Source organism: Schistocerca nitens, chromosome 5, assembly GCF_023898315.1.
Source record: "Schistocerca nitens isolate TAMUIC-IGC-003100 chromosome 5, iqSchNite1.1, whole genome shotgun sequence".
Taxonomy (NCBI): Eukaryota; Metazoa; Arthropoda; class Insecta; order Orthoptera; family Acrididae; genus Schistocerca; species Schistocerca nitens.
This window is the reverse complement of record NC_064618.1, coordinates 192,551,842-192,569,734: the sequence shown is the minus strand read 5'-3', so window position 1 is coordinate 192,569,734 and position 17,893 is coordinate 192,551,842.

Below are 17,893 nucleotides of genomic sequence, written 5' to 3'. Positions count from 1 at the left end.
TAAGATGCCGTTAATGAAAGTTTCAGAGAAGGATGGGACAAAAGCCACAAGTATATTACTTTACCAATATTAACATGACTTTCCATCTATACGTGAACAAGGTTGGGTCTAAAGGCAGTCCTAGCCGTTGTATTAAGATCCAGAAATTTTTTTTTCTGTTTCTCCGGATTGTCAAAGGTGACGGGTTACATACTTCAGTATTCCTCGCGACGTATGCTACATTGGTAGCGGCCACATCACTGTTTTTAGTGCACGGTGTTCACTCGGATTACAGATGATATTTAGCGAGAAAGAAAAAATCATAATAATAAACGATTTTATGTTCGTCAGTGCAGCCTTATGTATATGAGTAGATTATCATTTCATTTCACGTAATTCATCAAGCCTACAGTGTGTCTTTAGATGAGGTTTAGCAGCTGAAAATGCTGTATTATGTATGCAAGGCACTGGACGAGTTAAGCGAAATGAAGTAAACATTAGGAGTCTTCTTTAACTGGGGTTTTTGACTGTGTTGATCACAAAATATTATTAAACAATTTGTTTCATTATGGAATAATGAGTAATTCACAAGTTGTGCCTTTCATACTTTAAGAACAGATGGCTAGAAGTCATTATCCACAGCAATGAAAACAGCTGTAAAGTGGCGTCTGACAGAGGCCCTGTTCAATGAATGTGTGTGTGTAGGGAGGGGGGGGGGTGGGTTACTCAATGGATCAGTGCTGGGACGGCTAGTATCTTTCCTATTTATATTAATGGTACGCCACCTAATATGACAGGTGGTTCTAAAATATTTAGGTGTCCTGATAGCAGAAGCCGGGCAGTGAATGATGTTGAGTACCACTTGGACACTGTATCAAGTAGTACAGTTCACGACATTAAGTTCGTGACTAGCAGGAAGTAAATCATTACTAAGTCACAGTAAGACTTACTTTTTACAGTTTCTAACAGACAGTTCACCAAAAAAAGCCTTTTGTTCAAATGGAATGAGCATGATATTAGTGACTCTGAAAAATCGTACCTCCTAGGTGTTGGAGAAAGATGTGATGGAACGTCCATATTCAGGATTTTGTTCAGAAACTAAATGTTGCTATATTTAACAATAGAGAAGTATGAGCAATAAGTGGTAGTTCAACACAAAAATTAACCTACTTTACTTATTTATATGCCCTTATAACACACACACTAACACACACACACACACATATATATATATATATATATATATATATATATATATATATATATATATACTCCTGGAAATTGAAATAAGAACACCGTGAATTCATTGTCCCAGAAAAGGGAAACTTTATTGACACATTCCTGGGGTCAGATACATCACATGATCACACTGACAGAAGCACAGGCACATAGACACAGGCAACAGAGCATGCACAATGTCGGCACTAGTACAGTGTATATCCACCTTTCGCAGCAATGCAGGCTGCTATTCTCCCATGGAGACGATCGTAGAGATGCTGGATGTAGTCCTGTGGAACGGCTTGCCATGCCATTTCCACCTGGCGCCTCAGTTGGACCAGCGTTCGTGCTGGACGTGCAGACCGCGTGAGACGACGCTTCATCCAGTCCCAAACATTCTCAATGGGGGACAGATCCGGAGATCTTGCTGGCCAGGGTAGTTGACTTACACCTTCTAGAGCACGTTGGTTGGCACGGGATACATGCGGACGTGCATTGTCCTGTTGGAACAGCAAGTTCCCTTGCCGGTCTAGGACTGGTAGAACGATGGGTTCGATGACGGTTTGGATGTACCGTGCACTATTCAGTGTCCCCTCGACGATCACCAATGGTGTACGGCCAGTGTAGGAGATCGCTCCCCACACGATGGTGCCGGGTGTTGGCCCTGTGTGTCTCGGTCGTATGCAGTCCTGATTGTGGCGCTCACCTGCACGGCGCCAAACACGCATACGACCATCATTGGCTCCAAGGCAGAAGCGACTCTCATCGCTGAAGACGACACGTCTCCATTCGTCCCTCCATTCACGCCTGTCGCGACACCACTGGAGGCGGGCTGCACGATGTTGGGGCGTGAGCGGAAGACGGCCTAACGGTGTGCGGGACCGTAGCCCAGCTTCATGGAGACGGTTGCGAATGGTCCTCGCCGATACCCCAGGAGCAACAGTGTCCCTAATTTGCTGGGAAGTGGCGGTGCGGTCCCCTACGGTACTGCGTAGGATCCTACGGTCTTGGCGTGCATCCGTGCGTGGCTGCGGTCCGGTCCCAGGTCGACGGGCACGTGCACCTTCCGCCACCACTGGCGACAACATCGATGTACTGTGGAGACCTCACGCCCCACGTCCACCCGGCCTCCCGCATGCCCACTATACGCCCTCGCTCAAAGTCCGTCAGCTGCACATACGGTTCACGTCCACGCTGTCGCGGCATGCTACCAGTGTTAAAGACTGCGATGGAGCTCCGTATGCCACGGCAAACTGGCTGACACTGACGGCGGCGGTGCACAAATGCTGCGCAGCTAGCGCCATTCGACGGCCAACACCGCGGTTCCTCTGTGCCGTGCGTGTGATCATTGCTTGTACAGCCCTCTCGCAGTGTCCGGAGCAAGTATGGTGGGTCTGACACACCGGTGTCAATGTGTTCTTTTTTCCATTTCCAGGAGTGTATATATATATATATATATACTCAGGGGTAACTCCTCCCACTCATCATGGATATTGTTTGCTCAGAAACATCCAGTTTGAGCAGTAAATTGTGTAAGCTCACAAAGCTCATGTCGATCTCTGTAGAAGCAGCTGAGAATTCTGACACTGACCACTCCATATACATGTTTATTTAACTGTCGTTTGCTTTTAGCATTATGAGCTGATGTCTAAAACTTAGCAGCCTTTAGTACGCAGAAATCCAATTTACATATGGATCTCACCTCCTTGACCCTTGTGGAGAAAAGCATGCAATATTCTGTTGTATCAGTTTTCAGAAAGCTACCCGACGAATTAACAAAACCTTAGCCAGAATCCTCGTACTTTCAAGTCTTATTTGAAGAATTTCCTCATGGCCCACACCTTCTGTTCTGTCTCAAAAGTACTGGAAACCAAAATTAAATATATTCCTGTGTCCTAAGGTTGATTATGTTAAATCCACGCTGCAGCTTGTCGTCCTCAACCACTAGTGTAAAATATTATTTACTTTTCCTTGCGCAATTTCAGGTACTGACTCGTTCCGTGACAACGATGCCGGCCTTCTGATCTTGGTCGTACAGAATTAGACGTGTAAGTAGATGAAAATAAATAAATAAGGTAAATGAGCATTTGCATCGGAGAGCGCATGGTAGAATACTGCAGAAATACAAAACTCTTTGGAATAATATTGTATGAAAACGTGAACTGTGGTCCTGCTTACTTGCTTATATTTATCTACCTGCAGGTGTATATTTCAATATTTTAGTATGATTTGAAAGTCTCTCATTGTTCATTTTAAGAACATATTTCGTGTTTTATATAAATTACATCTCAGTTTTACGTTGCAATTTGTCTTGCACAGTAGTGTATGTCAGTTCATACACTATAGAAATAAATTTATATCAAACATGTCCTCACATCCTCGCAAAATTATACCGTAACATACTGTAACGTACTGCAGAATTAATTAGCGTATAGTACGACATTTTCATAATACGTGTCTTTCAAGTACGTTGAGGCGCCGTGTCACGGATTGCGCGGCCCCTCCCGCCAGAGGCTTCGAGTCCTCCATCGGGCATGTGTGTCTATTGTTCTTAACATAAGTTAGTTTAATTAGAGTGTACGTCTTGGGAACGATTATCTCTGCAGTTCGGTCCCTTACGAATTCACCCACAGATTTTTTAAATAGCTGAACTCGGACGGGTAGGTTTGAGCTGACCTTTCCTTTTTTATGTTATATAGGCGTATTCCATATATATGTGCTTATTCTATGTATACACTCGTTGTTACGTTTGTGATGTAAATTCTTTTCAATCCATACATCAGTTGTTGACTACAGATCCAATACACTTTACATTACAAAATCTTGAGAGATTATATTGATTTAATGATCAGATAAACAGAGTGAGACACAACTCGGATAGGGAAAAAGAGAAGAGACTATAGCAGGCAGTGGCTATAAAGACATCTACAACGAAGGGTGCGTGCGTGTGCACCCTTGAACTCCACCACTGCGCACTTTAAAATGTTTTTATGTTTTCGTTTAAAGCAGCACACGACGTGCGTATAGGGGGAGAAGCCTTTCATCTTATTTCGAGCCGTGGATGCAACTGTCACTCATCCCCAGGTCGTCGTCCTCATTCAAATGGAAAACTGTTTACCTTCCACCTGAGCCCTCTAACGATCCAGATGGCAGCATATTGACAGGAATGGAAGAGCAACAAACGCGCGCGGCGGACGGTAAACAAGCACGCGACCACGTGTCCACAGCAGGTGCCGGGTCGGGGCGTCGGCGTGAGCGTGGGTGGCGCACAAAGCGCGGTCGCCAAACACACAAACACTGTGCGGCCCAGCGGCCGCGCCTGCAGCCACACCACCTACCTCCGCGTGTGCACCGGTAGCGTAGAGAGCCGGGCGCAACACAACACAAAAGGGAAACCAACTAGAACCATTCAGTCTTAACGGCTGTTTACGTACAAAGAAATAAGACGTAAAAGATTTGGTGAGAATCAGAGATGACATGTTACTGGGGAACAAATGTTGCACCTGCCGCCGGAACCCACAGATCGACCTCTACGTATTTCACGTTGGTAGACTCTGATAACGCCATACTTGCAAGAGTTAAAAATTTCATGTACACCACCTGACAACAAAAATGGGCACCCAGAAGACATGGTCAGATGTCAATACAACCTCTTACTCGTACACACCGTCTTCACTTATGTAAATGATTAGAGACGCAACTGAAGTGTTAGGAGAACCTACGGCTGGACGGTAACGCAGAGCAGTATCAGTTACATAGCGTAAGGAAGGGCCGGCCACAGCGTGCCTGTGTGCGGTCCAAGGGCAGACCAAGGCTCCGCCTGTATCGCCTATGCTTGTCCCTCCCCGGAAGTACTCTGTATAGCGTGGCATTTCATTTAGTATTGCGAGGTGGCATTTCTCGGTTGACATAAATCCATCAGTTCGACAGAAGCGCTGCTTACCGTTCGTCATTTGTTCGTCGTAAGAACGACGTTCACAGGTTCAGTGGATGTTTGCGCAATAAGAGACAGTCTAGCGATCTATCGCCACGAGCCTCTAAAAATGAATGGGAATGGCAGAACAGGGGAACGAGAAAACTCAATACACTCGACGTCTGTTACAAAATTCCGGAACTTTCGTAATTTCTCACCAGTAGTGGGTTGGAGAGAAATACGGTTGGCATCCCTTCACACGCCTGTATGTAGTGTGTAAAAAAATTGTGGTAAGTTCTTATGGGACCAAACTGCTAAGGTCATCAGTCCATAGGCTTACAAACCACTTAATATAACTTAAACTAGCTTCAGTTAAGGACAACAAGCACACCCGTGCCCGAGGGAGGACTCGAACCTCTGACGGGGATAGCCGCGCGAACCGTGGCAAGGCGCCCCAGGCCACACGGCTAGCCCGCGCGGCGTATTTAGTGTATAACTGCCGGAAGTTTCATTGTTATATGTCTGTTAGTTGTTGTTCAGTGCTGTACTGTTCAGATCGGTGTGTCACAAGGTTGGCAGATTTTGAGATGGCATAGAGGAGCAACACGTCTGCGTTAAAGTTTGCGGGAAACTCGAGTAAACCCTTACAGTGACACACCAAATGATGCAGAAAGCCTACGGGGATGAGTGCCTAAGCTGTACTCGGTGTTACGAGCAGTTCACACTTTAAAAAAATGGTCGGACGGAAGTTAAAGACGACCCTAGTCCAGAACGCCCTTTGACGTCTACCGACGACGCTCCTGTCAGGAAAGTCAACAAAATTTAGCGTGCATCAAAGACTGAAGGTCCGAGAGATTGCAGAAGAATGTAACATTTCAGTTGGATAATGTCTTGAAATCCTGGGACAGCCTCCTGGAATGCACCGTGTTGCCGCCAAGTTCGTCCCACGACTCATGATTCAAGGTGGCAAGACCTTCGCCTTGCAATCTGTGAAGAGCTTTTGGGTAGAGCAAATGATAACAAGATGTTACTTACGGGAACTGGTCACGAGACGTGGGTCTACGGTTATAATGTTGCGTTCAAGGTTCAGTCTTCACAATGGGTGGGGAAAGGTTCTTCAAAACCAAAAAGAGCTCGTCAGGTCAAATGTCTTTAAATTTTAAGGACTAGTTCATCATGAGTTCGTGCCACAAAGACAAACTGTTAATCGTTGGTACTATCGAGACGTGTTGCGACACCAGCGAGAAAATGTGACAACAAAACGGCCTGAAATGTGGCGATGCAATCCATGGTTCTTGCATCACGTTAACGCACCCGCACATTCATCCCTGTTTGTGCGTGGCTATACCACAAAAAATCTAAATCACAGCGCTGACTCATCGTCCGAACTCTACAGACTGGGCCCATGCGGATTTTCTTTTTTTTTTCCAAAGATGAAAACTCCTACGAAAGGACGAAGATTTGCAACGATAGACGAGATAAAAGAAAATTCGCAGACAGCGCTTCGCGCGATCGAGCAGGAGGAGTACCAAGACTGCTTCCGGAAGTAGAAACGGAGTTGGCAGCGCTGTATCAATAGTGGAGGAGAGCATTTCGAAAAGGAGTCCATGCAGGAAATAAAAGGTAACCGTTGAAAAATTTTTGTGGTCAAAGTTCCGGAATTTTTTGGAGTGACCTCGTTTATGCAGCTGCATAACCAAATTTGCTCGGAAACGACATTACAATATCATGCAGAAAGATGTAAAGACACGAAAGAGTGAAGTATTACAGCGATCGACAGTTGGATTCAACGTTCCGTATATCAATAAGCTCTGTGAGCTACATTCGCAAGCATGCAGCACGAGAAGCTATTAGCGGTATGAATTGTAAAATTTCTGATATCACACGCATTATTTCACTGTTAGTGGCAACATCTTTCAATGGAACTGAGGATGGAGACTATACATTACAGCAAAGTCTGTTGGTTAAGTGAAGGGCATGCCTGACAAGACTATTCCATTTAAAACTCGCCGTTGTTAAATTTGTGAAGGGAAAAGAAATACAGTAACAAATATTAGAAATACAGAAATAAATTGCAGACCTCACACTTTAAATGGACTTCACGCTGCCCACAGTGAGAGATTGCAAGGTGCGGAATGACTTCCTTATTTGGTGGGGATGAGATTAACGCAATATAGAAGGAACACACATTGACAGACACAGGTAGTTCTCTAAGCTCACTGCTGTTAATGAAAACGAGACTTTTGAACGATTCATTGTGGTTTTCAAGGAATTGCAAGGATAGTTTCCCAAACGTTTTGAGGTCACTATGAGTTTTACAAGTGTTTTCTAGCTGCTTTCGAGGGTGTATTCCATTTCAGTTGAAACCTCACCTGTGTATATAAAGATGTAACTGACTGAGCTGCAAGGGAATTCCTGTTTGCATGACAAATCCTTTACGTTAAAATTGTCGAAGACGTTTACATCAGGCACAGCTCCCACGTCTCCGTAATGCGGTTGCAAAAGTGCTACACTGTTTCGATCAACACATTTGTGTGAAATAGCTTTTATCGGCCGTGAAATTAAGTAAGTCATGATTACGTGGAACTTGAGTACGAAAATCTGTGAAATTGTTTGCGTCTATCAGTACGCCAACAGTTTGTAGCAGATCTACATCTACATCTACTTGGTTACTCTGCAATTCATACATAAGTGCCTGGCAGAGGGTTCATTGAACCATTTTCATACTACTTCTTTACCATTGCACTCTCGAACGGCACGCGGGAAAAAGGAACACCTGAATCTTTCCGTTCGAGCTCTGATTTCTCTTATTTTTTTATGATGATCACCTCTCCCAACATAGATGGGTATCAACAATATATTTTCGCATTCGGAAGAGAAAGTTGGTGACTGAACTTTCCTAAATAGATCTCGCCGCAAAGAAAACCGCCTTTTTTTCAGTGTCTGCCACCCCAACTCGCGTGTCATATTAGTGACACTCTCACCTCTGTTGCGCGATAACACGAAACGAGCTGCCCTTCTTTGCACTTTTTCTACGTCCTCCGTCAATACTACCTGGTAAGGATCCCACACCGAGCAGCAATATTCCAGTAGAGGACAGACAAGTGTGATGCAAGCTGTCTCTTTAGTGCGTTTGTCGCATTTTCTAAGTGTTCTGCCAACAAAGCGCAGTCTTTGTTTCGCCTTCTCCACAATATTATCTATGTGGTCTTTCCAATTAAAGTTGCTCGTAATTGTAATTCCTAGGTATTTAGTCGAATTGACAGTCCTTAGACTTGTGCGATTTATCGTATACCGAAAATTTATCGGATTTCTTTTAGTATCCGTGTGGATGAACTCGCACTTTTCTTTGTTTAATGCCAATTGCCACTTTTCGCACCATACAAAAATACTCTCTAGACCATTTTGTAACTGTAATTGATCGTCTGATGATTTTACTAGACGGTAAATTACAGTGTCATCTGCAAACAATCTAAGGGGGCTGCTCAGATTATCACCTAGATCGTTTATGTAAATCAGGAACAGTTAGGGCCCATGACACTACCTTGTGGAACGCCAGGTATCACTTCTGTTCTACTGAACGATTTACCGTCTATCACCACGAACTGTGACCTCTCTGAGAGTAAATCACCAGTCCGGTCACACAACAGACACGATACTCCATACGCACGCAATTTGACTAATAGTCGCTTGTGAGGAACGGTATCAAAAGCCTTCTGGAAATCTAATAACATGGAATCGATCTGAGATCCCTATCCGGCCGCTGTGGCCATGCGGTTCTAGGCACTTCAGTCTGGAACCGCGTGACCGCTACGGTCGCAGGTTCGAATCCTGCCTCGGGCATGGATGTGTGTGATGTCCTTAGGTTAGTTAGGTTTAAGTAGTCCTAAGTTAAAGGGGACTAATGACCTTAGATGTTAAGTCCCATAGTGCTCAGAGCCATTTGAACCATTTGAGATCCCTAGTCGACAGCACTCATTACTTAATGGGACTAAGAACGATATTTTGTGAATCCGTGTTGGTTATGTATCAATAAGACATTTTCTTCAAGGTGATTCATAATGTTCAAGTACAGTATATGCTCCAAAATCCTACTGCAAATTGAGGTCAGTGATAGGGGTCGGTGTGACCCGTGCTACTTTCCAGTCTTTAGAAACAGACCTTTCGTCAAGTGAACGGCTATATATGATTGCTAAGAAAGGCGCTGTTGAGTCTGCATACTCTGAAAGAAACCTGTTTGGTATACCATCTGGACCAGAAGACTTGCAATTCTTAAGTGATCTGAGGTTTTTCGCAACACCTAAGGTATCTGGTTTTATGTCACTCATGCTAACAGCTGTTCTGGTTTCGAATTCTGGAATATTTACTTCGTCTTCTTTCGTGAAGGAATTACGGAAAACTGTATTTAGTAATTCCGCTTCAGTGACACAGTCATCGGTAACATTTCCATCGCTATCACGCAGTGACAGTATGGACTGATTTTTGACACTTGTGTACTTTACATACGACCAGAATCTCTTTGGGTCTTCTACCATATTTCGAGACAATGTTTCATTGTGGAAACTATTAAAACCATCTCGCATTGACGTCCGTACTAAATTTCGAGCTTCCGTGCTACTTCGCCACTCTTAGGGATTTTGCGTTCTTTTGAATTTGGCATGCTTTTTCCGTTGCTTCTGCAACAGTGTTTGGCCGTGGTTTCAGACATGTCAACAGCGCACCAAAAATAAGTAAACAATACTGAAAATTTGTTGTATTTTTGATCTATGTTAATGAGAAATGTGAAATGTAGAACCAAGTCGTATGCAATGCGACTGCACTGCTGTTTAAATGCAGGGCATTCGCAGTTTCCCGTTCTCCCCCTTCCCCTCACCCATCGCACAAACAGCGTGGCGTAGCGGTGGGGGAAGTAACCAGCGAAGCTGAGCGGCTGTGGTACTCGTGTGTGGGCACAAACTGCGAGCTGAAATCTTTTCCGCCCCTTGTGTAAGGGCTAGTGCTGTTCTACATTTCTTTAGAAGTTTGACTATAAAATCTTATCATATTTCCTAATATCTACAAAAACACAATACGCATACGAGTTTACATGTGGCAGAATGTTATTTTCCTCGAAAGAAACTCAGTCATCCAGTCTTCACTCACAGTTTTCATTTCATTGTAAACCAGGTGCTTCAGTTTGTTTTTCTCTGCCATCTGAAAAGCTAACGCTCTGAAACCTTTCATTGTACGTACAAACAATCTGTGATCCACGTCTTTTAAATAATCAACAAGCTCTTACTCTTGATCATTCTAGAGAGCATGACAATTTCTCATTGACATGTCAGTTTGAAAAGTCTAATATTGAATTCCAGTCTGGACTGCTGTTTGAAGAGGTGAACTGAATACCTGCTTTCTTAGGTCCAATTTATTTTTTCAGGACAGTTGTCATTGCGTCTTCCATGTTTCTGTGGACAAATTTTGATTATTAATTTTTCATTTGCATAGTTTTGTATACTCATTTCTTAACCACGCATGGAAACAGAATTGTCCAGTTTACCTTCCATTAGGAACATGAGCGCACTCTGTGACTGTGGTATGATTTACAAATGATAGAGCACAGCAATTAGTCGTCCGATTTTACAGGTTTTATTTGACAAACCCAGATTTCGGCTTGTGCCTAGCCATTATCAACGCACTGTTTTCTAGTATCAATACATCTCAGTTCCTCGTTGCTCAGTCGTCAGTCACAATTCTTCGTACACTACTCAAAGCAGTAATCAAAGTAGTATTTAAAGAACTGTGACTGACGCCCTAACATCAGGGAAATGACATGCATTGAGATGGGAAAATAGTGGATTGATAACGGCTAGGCACTAACCGATCTCTGGATTTGAAAAATACAACCTCCAAAAAAGGACGAACGATTGCTTTGCTCTATCATTTATAATACAGAATTTTTACTAGCATCAGTACACAAAAAAAAAAAAAAAAACCAGAAAAAATTTTAATGTATTTTAGAAGTGATACATGGGAGGTGAATACTACAAAATAAGCCGCAGGGAAGAATGGTACGCTATCTAGGACAGAACCGAATTTCATTCCGCCCCGGTTCGATCCGCCTCAGCCTATGAGATTGTGTAAGTGCAAAACCCGCAAAGCGTTCTGAAAATGACACTTCTTCTAACGGCACAAAGATAAGGGGTCTGACATGAGAATTGAGAATATAAGGAAGAGAAAACTACGCTACTGGCCATTACAATTGCTACACCATGAAGATGACGTGCTACAGACGCGAAATTTAACCGACAGGAAAAATATGCTGTGGTATGAAAATGATTAGCTTTTCAGAGCATTCACACAAGGTTGGCGCCGGCGGTGACACCTACAACGAGCTGACATGATGAAAGTTTCAAACCGATTTCTCATACACAAACAGCAGTTGACCGGCGTTGCCTGGTAAAACGTTATTGTGATGCCTCGTGTAAGGAGGCAAAATGCGTACCATCACGTTTACGACTTTGATAATGGTCGGATTGTAGCCTACCGCGATTGCGGTTTATCGTATCGCGATATTGCTGATCGCGTTGGTCGAGATCCAATGACTGTTAGCAGAATAGGGAATCGGTGGGTTCAGGAGGGTAATATGGATCGCCGTGCTGGATTCCAACGGCCTCGTATCATTAGCAGTCGAGATGACAGGCATCTTATCCGCATGGCTGTAACGGATCGTGCAGCCACGTCTCGATCCCTGAGTCAACAGATGGGGACGTTAGCAAGACAACAGCCATCTGCACGAACAGCTCGACGACGTTTGCAGCAGCATGGCAAAACGTCATTTTTTTGGATGAATCTAGGTTCTGTTTACAGCATCATGATGGTCGCATCCGTGTTTGGCGACATCGCGGTGAACGCACATTGGAAGCGTGTATTCGTCATCGCCATACTGGCGTATCACCCGGCGTGATGCGGTGCCATTGGTTACACGCCTCGGTAACCTTTTGTTCGCATTGACGGCACTTTGAACAGTGGACGTTACATTTCAGATGTGCTACGACCCGTGGCTCTACCCTTCATTCTATCCTTGCGAGACCCTACATTTCAGCTGGATAATGCACGACCGCATGTTGCAGGTCCTATATGGGGCTTTCTGGATAAAGAAAATGTTCGACTGCTGCCCTGGCCAGCAAATCTCTCACCAACTGAAAACGTCTGGTCAATGGTGGCCGAGCAACTGGTTCGTCACAATACGCCAGTCACTACTCTTGATGAACTGTGGTATCATGTTGAAGTTGCATGGGCATCTGTACCTGTACACGCCATCCAAGCTCTGTTTGACTCAATGTCCAGGCGTATCAAGGCCGTTATTACGGCCAGAGATAGTTGTTCTGGATACTGATTTCTCAGTATGTATGCACCCAAATTGGTGGAAAATGTAATCACATGTCAGTTCTAGAATATTATATTTGTCCAATGAATACCCGTTTATCATCTGCATTTCTTCTTGGTGTAGCAATTTTAATGGCCAGTAGTGTAGTACATAAAGCCTTTTCGCTTACTGTGCACTTAAAAGGTACCTAATTGCAGAATGGCTCAAGAAAACAAGAGCAAACCCTTCACTGGCACAAAAATCAAAGACAAACTCTTCTACACTGGCTTCTTACCATCCTTGTCGCTCGGATAATAGTTCCTGAAAGTGATTATAGGGCACATCGCCTTTAAGCCAAAATAAACCCCTAGTTCATTTCTGCCTCGTGGGTCTGTCCTGCCGCACATTCCCATACCATGATAAGCCGGCTAAGCGCCAGTTTTGGAAAAAAAAAAACTGTATTTCATACCTCGTTACATTTCCAAAGTGCTGTCTCAAATGACGGCTGATGTTGTGTTGTTGTTGTGGTCTTCAGTCCCGAGACTGGTTTTATGCAGCTCTCTGTAAAGCTGCATGCCCTCGGGAAAAATTACGGCCGTAGTTTCCCCTTGCTTTCAGCCGTTCGCAGTACCAGCACAGCAAGGCCGTTTTATGTAGGTTTCCGCTAAATGGGTTAGGTGCAGGATGTGTTAGATGAGTTGGTTGGAGGGGCTATAGACTTTACGCATTTCCGCTTTTCCTGCCGTTTTGTAGCCTGTCTCTTGCGTGTTTTCATTGACGGTACCATGGATAGTGCAAACATTGTAAATAGTTTTGAAAAGCAAAGTAGCAGAAAAGTTACTAAAATTAAAAGAATGCTTTAACATCACTTAAGAGTGAGTAGAAGAGAAGTACCCGCGAAGATTAACTCAAACAATGAGGTAGGTTTTTAGATTATTTATTTTGTTTTCTAGCTCTAGACTTCTGCTGCTGTATACATAAAAAAATTCTCTTGTTGTTTGAAATTCTTTCTTTTTTTCAGTTTACATGTAACTGCTATCTAGAAAACACATCAGTTTCCCTCCAAATGAAAGTACGACTTTGTGAACAGTTCTATGCTTAAAGAAATTGAAGGGACGTTCCTACGGGGATGAGTCATATCATCCGGTGAATTGCAGAAGAAATTGAAAGAATCCCAAAGAAAGCCTACGACGGAGCACTTTTATACGTAATGTACACTGAACTGCAGAAAAACTAGGCTACTGCAGACAAAAAGCAGACAAATCTGACCATTTGGCAGTATCAGCATAAAAGCTGGACTAGGGTGTGACATCACAGAGGGGAAGAGCATCATTCATTCAGGATAAGCGAGATATCCGATGCCCGCTCTGTATTCATCTATGCCCCATGTTCTAAGTGTTCCTTTCAATACGGCGATGATCATGGAAGTAGCTGGATGTTCGAACTGCAGCGACAGCATCTAATACGAGCAAATATGAGGTACATTATCAGTCGTTCAGGCTTTAATAAGAAAGAAAGGCCAACTTTAACAACTATTTTTTTTAAATTGCTCATATTAGTTTTTTGCACGTTGAGATGATAAATTCACACCTTTTAGGATGAAGATAAAAGCTACAAGTTGACTCAAGTGTTCAAGCATACCGCTCTGACTTTCGAGTACGTCGCTCGTGTTTACGAGGGTCGTGGTGACAGAAGGTGTAGAGTTCAAAGCTACATACTTCCACATATTTTTGTTTTTACGAATTCACTAAAATGATGAAGACGGTGAAATTACGGACAATGGTTACGGGAATTATGAAATAGAGTATGAGAGTAACAAAATTGCTGGCTTTATTCATAGCGGCTTCACTACAATTAAAATATTTTTCTTCATATAGCCAAAATCGCGGAATGGTGTCTTATGGCACAGAAAATATCCGACCACAAAAACAATTTGTGGTGAGCTATTCTCAAATGATGGAACCAAATGTGAAAAACATTAATAGTTCAGCGTAAGAAATGTTTCAGGTTCGTTCAGAAGCAGCGATTACATTTACCCATTAAATGGATGACAGTTACATCGATCAACAGCGAACGAATAAAGATATGACGAGTACTTGTGCGCCTATAACCACTCATTAGATCTCTCATGAAGGGGCAGTTTTATTAAAATTGTAACACAATAAGTAACATGTCAGAAAATATTAACTGTAACATACGAAGTTTATTGTGGACTTCTAGAAATAAATTATGCCCACAATTCAGAGCTTTACAGAAGAATTTGAACTCAGATGTTCGCATGTGGAATAACTAGTTAAGTGAAATTAATGGGCTTTTGTTAGGTATAGTGCGTGAAGTAGAAGGCGAACGTCATTGAAAAAAAAATGCTTCTTGTCACTGGGCTTTTATTGTACGTAGAAACAATCTGTGATCCATTTCTTTTAAATAACCAAAAGGTTCTTACTCTATCTCATTCTAGAGAGGATGACAGTTTTCTCTTTGACATACCAGTTTAAACAAAACGATACATCACAATGCACAATTATAAACCTACAGACTTCGTCTGGCACATCTGCCGAACTATTATTTTACTTTCAGTTTCCATGGCTAATGTTGGCATAACATCCAGTGCAATGACGATGCTGTGAAATACAGTTCCACAAACATTCTATACCAAAAAAGATCTCCAGTGACTTAATGGGGTTTGCGATATTTTCAGGTTTTCGTTATAAACGATTGTCTTTGCTGCCAATTGTGATACACTCCCACACTATTATTCACGAATAAATTAACGACAGTTTAACAGCCCCTGACAGATAAAACGAGAAGGAACAGACGAGGAAGAAGATGGGGAAATGACTGCCAGTCGTGTAATGAACCATCATGGCAACAATAGTATGCGTCATAGCAGTAGAAAAAGTTGGGAGAGGCATTTTAACAATCGCGGGATACGAATTGCTAGTAAAGAACATAGCAAATAAACATAAACTAACGAAAAGGCCACGGGATGTCGTTACTCATGTCCTGGGTTAAACTCGAATGGTTTACCTCTAGTTAACTTTATTATGGTAATGGTGCTGATTGTGGATAGATGACTGTAACGGACGTATTGTCAGAGAAGCTGTGACTCATATCAGACATTGCGTATTGATCTGATATTTATTTATTTCTCTTGTGATGTAGATGACGCCGAAGGAGTTTAAAGCAGTGTTATTGGACCACACGGCCTGTCTGGCTGCAGCCGTATATGACGCAGCAAACTGCAGTAAGCAGTTAAAGTGATTTTCCATCTTCGCGTGTCACTTGTCTGGCACATTTATAAGTTTTTAGGTGTTCTGAATCCACACGACCGTGATTAAGTGGCGGTACATTTATGCTCAAAAAAAAAAAAAAAGAAAAAAAAAGTTCAAATAGCTCTGAGCACTGTGAGACTTAACATCTGTGGTCATCAGTCCCCTAGAACTTTGAACTACCCAAACCTAACCAACCTAAGGGCATCACACACATCCATGCCCGAGGCAGGGCTCGAACCTATGACCGTAGCGGTCACGCGGTTCCAGACTGAAGCGCCTAGAACCGCACGGCCACATCGGCCGGCATTTATTCTCAAACACTAAATAAGTTAACCTTGCAACTTTCGTGAACAAAAATATTTACTAGTTGTGAACTGAATCTGGACCGTTTCCCAACTTAAACTTCGTGTGTCCGTGTTGTCGTCCAGAACAAAGCAAGTGTTGTAATTACGAAATGCTATAAAAGACGAGTTGCCAAACTATGTGAAGCTTTATAGCTGTATTTTAATGACTTCCACCAACGTATTAAACTGTATAAAGAAAAGGCTGTTCTGTGAAATTCTGCATTGTGCAGTACAGTGAACAGTGCTACAAAACGAGACGTCACACTACGTGACTTGCAATTCCAACACACAAGATTAACAAAATATAAATGCAAGATTAAAACAAGAAACGAGTTTCGATGAAATAAATAACCCAAAATGTTTATGTGAAAATGCCCTGTAACTTTACGGACGTGAATTGCCTAAATACATTTCCGGACACTGTATAATAGACATGCAAATTTAACATTTCCTAAAACCGTTTGCATAAGAAATGATATATGAAAAGTAATTTACCTAACCTGACCATGACAGCGATTCTGAAATGAAGTACGTAACTATGAACGACCTTATTGGCTTGACTGTCACGTAACTGGCACTAACAAATTTTCATGGTTTACCCGTGGCAACAGAAATTCAGCACTGCTGGAATTGATGGACATAAATATGCAGCGCAGCAGCAAAAAAAAAAAAAAAAAAAAAAAAAAAAAAAAAAAAAAAGTAAAAGCTTGCGCACTGCAAGTTATTTGAAGCGGAGTAAGTTTCAGTCTGCCACTGTCTTCCGCAAACTACAGTGCGGAGACACACAACCAAAAAATAAAGTAGGTGAGTTGTTGGTAGCACAATGTAAACTTCTTAAAGGATTGAAAGGAAACCAACTTTAAAGTACTGTATTGAAAATGCTGTAACTCATTCTCTGACAATTACAATGATCGTTCCTAAAATTAATTTTTATAACAAATATTACTGCAACATGTTATTAGTTATTGTAATGGTAAATCAAAAGCAAATCTATAACTTCAGAATGAAAGCCAGGTGATCTTGCTTAATCACCTCTGAACAGTGAAAGTAACTGCCCAAACAAAAATAGACGAATCCTCATAAAATCTGTCCTTTTCAAACACATCATAAACTACGTGCAAAAAAGCAGTGCCGCAACAACACTACCTGAAAATATTCACTTCTCAAATGAAGCTTTAACGAATCATATTCCCAAAATGCAGCATCCTCCTTATCTTTATTTCTGTGCTCTGCAAGCTATTTCCTGACCGCTCAGTAGCACGACCACCATCAGACTCAGTAACAGCAACGAAAATACTTTTAATAACCAAAGATCACATTGCTTGTACCTTTGTGGCGTAACATAACGACTATTGACAACCTCTGTTCTAGGAATATCCAGTATTCAGATATGGAGTATGACACATTGAATGAAGCTAAAATTTACATAAGTTTTCTTGAAACCTTACATTATCCGCCCTCCTCTTCTTTACCGATTAAAATTTGGCAGAATGTTGCTTGCGAGTAGCAAAGAACAGACAATAAATACCAACAAAGGAATTAATAGAAAATTTGTAGTAGAAAAGTATGGTTTGAATAACTTTGATAAGTATGAAAAAATTATTACATTTCGAATACGTAATACAACACAAATTGAAATAAGCTTTTGATTGCATAGATTATACGTACACAGGGCATGACCTAGCCAACAAATATATAACTAGCAAGGACATAGAATAATATGGAACCTGCTTAACAAGGGATATGAAGGACACTAATCTGCTCAGGAAAGAAAGTGAAAGTGCAACACTCAACTGTCACACACACATAATGCCACAACAAA